The sequence below is a fragment of the Muntiacus reevesi genome, chromosome 3 (genome assembly GCF_963930625.1).
Source record: "Muntiacus reevesi chromosome 3, mMunRee1.1, whole genome shotgun sequence".
Classification (NCBI taxonomy): domain Eukaryota; kingdom Metazoa; phylum Chordata; class Mammalia; order Artiodactyla; family Cervidae; genus Muntiacus; species Muntiacus reevesi.
The window spans coordinates 265668110-265674635 of record NC_089251.1 but is presented as its reverse complement, the minus strand read 5'-3'; positions in this window follow the sequence as shown (position 1 = coordinate 265674635).

Genomic DNA, 6526 nt, shown 5'->3' with positions numbered 1-6526 from the left:
TTTTCTTTTTTTTCTTTTTCTTCTTCTTTTTTTTTCTTTTCTTTTTTCTTCTTCTCTTCTATTTTCTCTTTTTCTTTTTCTCTGATTTCTTTTAAAGCCCTCTAGCACTCCTTTTACTACGCCTTAATCTTCATTTTCAATACACTATAACCTTGCAGAAGAAAGAGAAAAAAAAAAAAAGAAGAGAAGCCCTATTTTTATACCAAACTTCATATATATTTCTAAAATTTCTTTTGTGTGTTTGGGTTTTTGTTTTTAATATAGTATTTTTAAGAGTCTAACCTATACTCTAGATTTTTAATTTTTGTTTTTCAGTATATGATATAAATTGTGAACATTTAAGAATCCAATATTCAGCTCCCATTTTTATTTAGGAGTGTGTTGATTACTCTCTCCCAATCTTGACTCTGTTTTCTACCTCAGAACACCTCTATTTCCTCCTTTCCCCTTCTCTTCCCAATCCAATTCTGTGAATCTTTGTGGGTGTCTGGGCTACGGAGAACACTCTGGGATCAGACAACTTCGTAGATCTGTCTCTCTCCTCTTGAGTCCCCCTCTTTCTCCTCCTGCCCATCTCTATCTCCCTCCTCCCTCTCCTCTTCTCCATGTAACTCGGTGAACCTCTCTGGGTCTCCCTAACGGGGGAGAAACTTTCCACCATTAACCTAGAAGTTTTATTATCAGTGCTGTATAGTTGGAGAAGTCCTGAGACTACAGGAAGAATAAAACTGAAATCCAGAAGCAGGAGACTTAGGCCCAAAACCTGAGAACACCAGAAAACTCCTGACTACATGGATCTTTAAGTAATAAGTGACCGTACAAAAGCCTCCATACCTGCACCGAAACCAACCACCACCCAAGAGCCAATAAGTTTTAGAGCACGACATACCACGCAAATTCTCCAGCAACGCAGGAACATTGCCCTGAACGTCAACATACAGACTGCCCAAGGTCACACCTAACACATAGATCCATCTCAAAACACATTACTGGGCACTCCATTGCTATCCAAAGAGAAGAAATCAAGATTCGCACACCAGAACACTGACGCAAGCTTCGCTAATCAGGAAACCTTGACAAGCCAATCGTCTAACCCCACCCACTGGGTCAAACCTCCACAATAAAAAGGAACCACAGACCTGCAGAATACAGAAAGCCCACTCCAGACACAGCAATCTAAACAAGATGAAAAGGCAGAGAAATACCCAACAGGTAAAGGAACATGAAAAAAGCCCACCAAGTCAAACAAAAGAGGAGGAGATAGGGAATCTACCTGAAAAAGAATTCAGAATAATGATAATAAAAATGATCCAAAATCCTGAAAGCAAAATGGAGGTACAGATAAATAGCCTGGAGACAAAGATTGAAAAGATGCAAGAAATGTTTAATAAAGATCTAGAAGAAATAAAAAAGAGTCAATTAAAAATGAATAATGCAATGAATGAGATCAAAAACACTCTGGAGGGAACCAAGAGTAGAATAACGGAGACAGAAGATAGGATAAGTGAGGTAGAAGATAAAATGGTGGAAATAAATGAAGCAGAGAGGAAAAAAGAAAAAAGGATCAAAAGAAATGAGGACAACCTCAGGGACCTCTGGGACAATGTGAAACGCCCCAACATTCGAATCATAGGAGTCCCAGAAGAAGAAGACAAAAAGAAAGGCCATGAGAAAATACTCGAGGAGATAATAGCTGAAAACTTCCCTAAAATGGGGAAGGAAATAGCCACCCAAGTCCAAGAAACCCAGAGAGTCCCAAACAGGATAAATCCAAGGCAAGACACCCCAAGACACATATTAATCAAATTAACAAAGATCAAACACAAAGAACAAATACTAAAAGCAGCAAGGGAGAAACAACAAATAACACACAAAGGGATTCCTATAAGGATAACAGCTGATCTATCAATAGAAACCCTCCAGGCCAGAAGGGAATGGCAGGACATACTGAAAGTAATGAAAGAGAATAACCTACAACCTAGATTACTGTACCCAGCAAGGATCTCATTCAGATATGAAGGAGAATTCAAAAGCTTTACAGACAAGCAAAAGCTGAGAGAATTCAGCACCACCAAACCAGCTCTTCAACAAATGCTAAAGGATCTTCTCTAGACAGGAAATGCAGAAAGGTTGTATAAACGTGAACACAAAACAACAAAGTAAATGACAACGGGACCACACCTATCAATAATTACCTTAAATGTAAATGGGTTGAATGCCCCAACCAAAAGACAAAGATTGGCTGAATGGATACAAAAACAAGACCCCTATATATGCTGTCTACAAGAGACCCACCTCAAAACCAGAGACACATACAGATTGAAAGTGAAGGGCTGGAAAAAAATATTTCACGCAAACAGAGACGAAAAGAAAGCAGGAGTCGCAATACTCATATCAGATAAAATAGACTTTCAAATAAAGGATGTGAAAAGAGACAAGGAAGGACACTACATAATGATCAAAGGATCAATCCAAGAAGAAGATATAACAATTATAAATATATATGCACCCAACATAGGAGCACCGCAATATGTACGGCAAACACTAACGAGTATGAAAGAGGAAATTAATAGTAACACAATAATAGTGGGAGACTTTAATACCCCACTCACAACTATGGATAGATCAACTAAACAGAAAATCAACAAGGAAACACAAACCTTAAATGATACAATGGACCAGCTAGACCTAATTGATATCTATAGGACATTTCACCCCAAAACAATCAATTTCACCTTTTTCTCAAGTGCACACGGAAGCTTCTCCAGAATAGATCACATCCTGGGCCATAAATCTGGTCTTGGAAAATTCAAAAAAATTGAAATCATTCCAGTCATCTTTTCTGACCACAGTGCAGTGAGATTAGATCTCAATTACAGGAAAAAAATTATTAAAAATTCCAACATATGGAGGCTAAATAACACGCTTCTGAATAACCAACAAATCATAGAAGAAATCAAAAAAGAAATCAAAGTATGTATAGAAATAAACGAAAATGAAAACACAACAACCCAAAACCTATGGGACACTGTAAAAGCAGTGCTAAGGGGAAGGTTCATAGCATTACAGGCGCACATCAAGAAACAAGAAAAAAGCCAAATAAATAACCTAACTCTACACCTAAAGCAATTAGAGAAGGAAGAAATGAAGAACCCCAGGGTTAGCAGAAGGAAAGAAATCTTAAAAATTAGGGCAGAAATAAATGCAAAAGAAACTAAAGAGACCATAGCCAAAATCAACAAAGCTAAAAGCTGGTTTTTTGAAAAAATAAACAAAATTGACAAACCATTAGCAAGACTCATTAAGAAACAAAGAGAGAAGAACCAAATTAACAAAATAAGAAATGAAAAGGGTGAGATCACAACAGACAACACTGAAATACAAACGATCATAAGAGACTACTACCAGCAGCTCTATGCCAATAAAATGGACAACTTGGATGAAATGGACAAATTCTTAGAAAAGTATAACTTTCCAAAACTGAACCAGGAAGAAATAGAAGATCTTAACAGAGCCATCACAAGCAAGGAAATCGAAACTGTAATCAGAAATCTTCCAGCAAACAAAAGCCCAGGACCAGATGGCTTCACAGCTGAATTCTACCAAAAATTTAGAGAAGACCTAACACCTATCTTACTCAAACTCTTCCAGAAAATTGCAGAAGAAGGTAAACTTCCAAACTCATTCTATGAGGCCACCATCACCCTAATTCCAAAACCAGACAAAGATGCCACAAAAAAAGAAAACTACAGGCCAATATCACTGATGAACATAGATGCAAAAATCCTTAACAAAATTCTAGCAAACAGAATCCAACAACATATTAAAAAAATCATACGCCATGACCAAGTGGGCTTTATCCCAGGATTGCAAGGATTCTTTAATATCCACAAATCAATCAACATAATACACCACATTAACAAATTGAAAGATAAAAACCATATGATTATCTCAATAGATGCAGAGAAAGCCTTTGACAAAATTCAACACTCATTTATGATTAAAACTCTCCAGAAAGCAGGAATAAAAGGAACATACCTCAACATAATAAAAGCTATATATGACAAACCCACAGCAAGCATCACCCTCAATGGTGAAAAATTGAAAGCATTTCCTCTGAAATCAGGAACAAGACAAGCATGCCCACTCTCACCACTACTATTCAACATAGTGTTGGAAGTTTTGGCCACAGCAATCAGAGCAGAAAAAGACATAAAAGGAATCCAGATAGGAAAAGAAGAAGTGAAACTCTTGCTGTTTGCAGATGACATGATCCTCTACATAGAAAACCCTAAAGACTCTTCCAGAAAATTACTAGAGCTAATTAATGAATATAGTAAAGTTGCAGGATATAAAATTAACACACAGAAATCCCTTGCATTCCTATACACTAACAATGAAAAAACAGAAAGAGAAATTAAGGAAACAATACCATTCACCATTGCAACAAAAAGAATAAAATACTTAGGAGTATATCTACCTAAAGAAACAAAAGACCTATACATAGAAAACTATAAAACACTGATGAAAGAAATCAAAGAGGACACAAACAGATGGAGAAACATACCGTGTTCATGGATTGGAAGAATCAATATTGTCAAAATGGCTATTCTACCCAAAGCAATCTATAGATTCAATGCAATCCCTATCAAGCTACCAACGGTATTTTTCACAGAACTAGAACAAATAATTTCACAATTTGTATGGAAATACAAAAAACCTCGAATAGCCAAAGTAATCTTGAGAAAGAAGAATGGAACTGGAGGAATCAACCTGCCTGACTTCAGACTCTACTACAAAGCCACAGTCATCAAGACAGTATGGTACTGGCACAAAGACAGAAATATAGATCAATGGAACAGAATAGAAAGCCCAGAGATAAATCCACGAACCTATGGACACCTCATCTTTGACAAAGGAGGCAAGGATATACAATGGAAAAAAGACAATCTCTTTAACAAGTGGTGCTGGGAAAACTGGTCAACCACTTGTAAAAGAATGAAACTAGAACACTTCCTAACACCATACACAAAAATAAACTCAAAATGGATTAAAGATCTAAATGTAAGACCAGAAACTATAAAACTCCTAGAGGAGAACATAGGCAAAACACTCTCCGACATAAATCACAGCAAGATCTTCTATGACCCACCTCCCAGAATATTGGAAATAAAAGCAAAAATAAACAAATGGGACCTAATGAAAATTAAAAGCTTTTGCACAACAAAGGAAACTATAAGTAAGGTGAAAAGACAGCCCTCAGATTGGGAGAAAATAATAACAAATGAGGAAACAGACAAAGGATTAATCTCAAAAATATACAAGCAACTCCTGAAGCTCAATTCCAGAAAAATAAATGACCCAATCAAAAAATGGGCCAAAGAACTAAACAGACATTTCTCCGAAGAAGACATACAGATGGCTAACAAACACATGAAAAGATGCTCAACATCACTCATCATCAGAGAAATGCAAATCAAAACCACAATGAGGTACCATTACACGCCAGTCAGGATGGCTGCTATCCAAAAGTCTACAAGCAATAAATGCTGGAGAGGGTGTGGAGAAAAGGGAACCCTCTTACACTGTTGGTGGGAATGCAAACTAGTACAGCCACTATGGAAAACAGTGTGGAGATTTCTTAAAAAACTGGAAATAGAACTGCCATATGACCCAGCAATACCACTTCTAGGCAGACACACTGAGGAATCCAGATCTGAAAGAGACACGTGCACCCCAATGTTCATCGCAGCACTGTTTATAATAGCCAGGACATGGAAGCAACCCAGATGCCCATCAGTAGATGAATGGATAAGGAAGCTGTGGTACATATACACCATGGAATATTATTCAGCCGTTAAAAAGAATTCATTTGAATCAGTTCTAGTGAGATGGATGAAACTGGAGCCCATTATACAGAGTGAAGTAAGCCAGAAAGATAAAGAACATTACAGTATACTAAAACATATATACGGAATTTAGATAGATGGTAGCGATAACCCTATATGCAAAACAGAAAAAGAGACGCAGAAGTACAGAACAGACTTTTGAACTCTGGGGGAGAAGGTGAGGGTGGGATGTTTTGAAAGAACAGCATGTATATTATCTATGGTGAAACAGACCACCAGCCCAGGTGGGATGCATGAGTCAAGTGCTCGGGCCTGGTGCACTGAGAGGACACTGAGGAGTCGGGTGGAGAGGGAGGTGGGAGGGGGGATCGGGATGGGGAATACGTGTAACTATATGGCTGATTCATGTCAATGTATGACAAAACCCACTGAAATGTTGTGAAGTGATTGGCCTCCAACTAATAAAATAATATTTAAAAAAAAAAAAAGAAATAATACTGTATATAGATATAGATATACACACACATCATATACATAAATGCACATACACCATAAAATCGACTCTCAACTAGCAGGCCTCCAACTCTGTGCTTACTGCATACATATTATTTATCCAGTATTTAAGGTTTCTGAGTAACAGTTAATACAGATGGGTGCATCTCTAAGATGTATTCCCC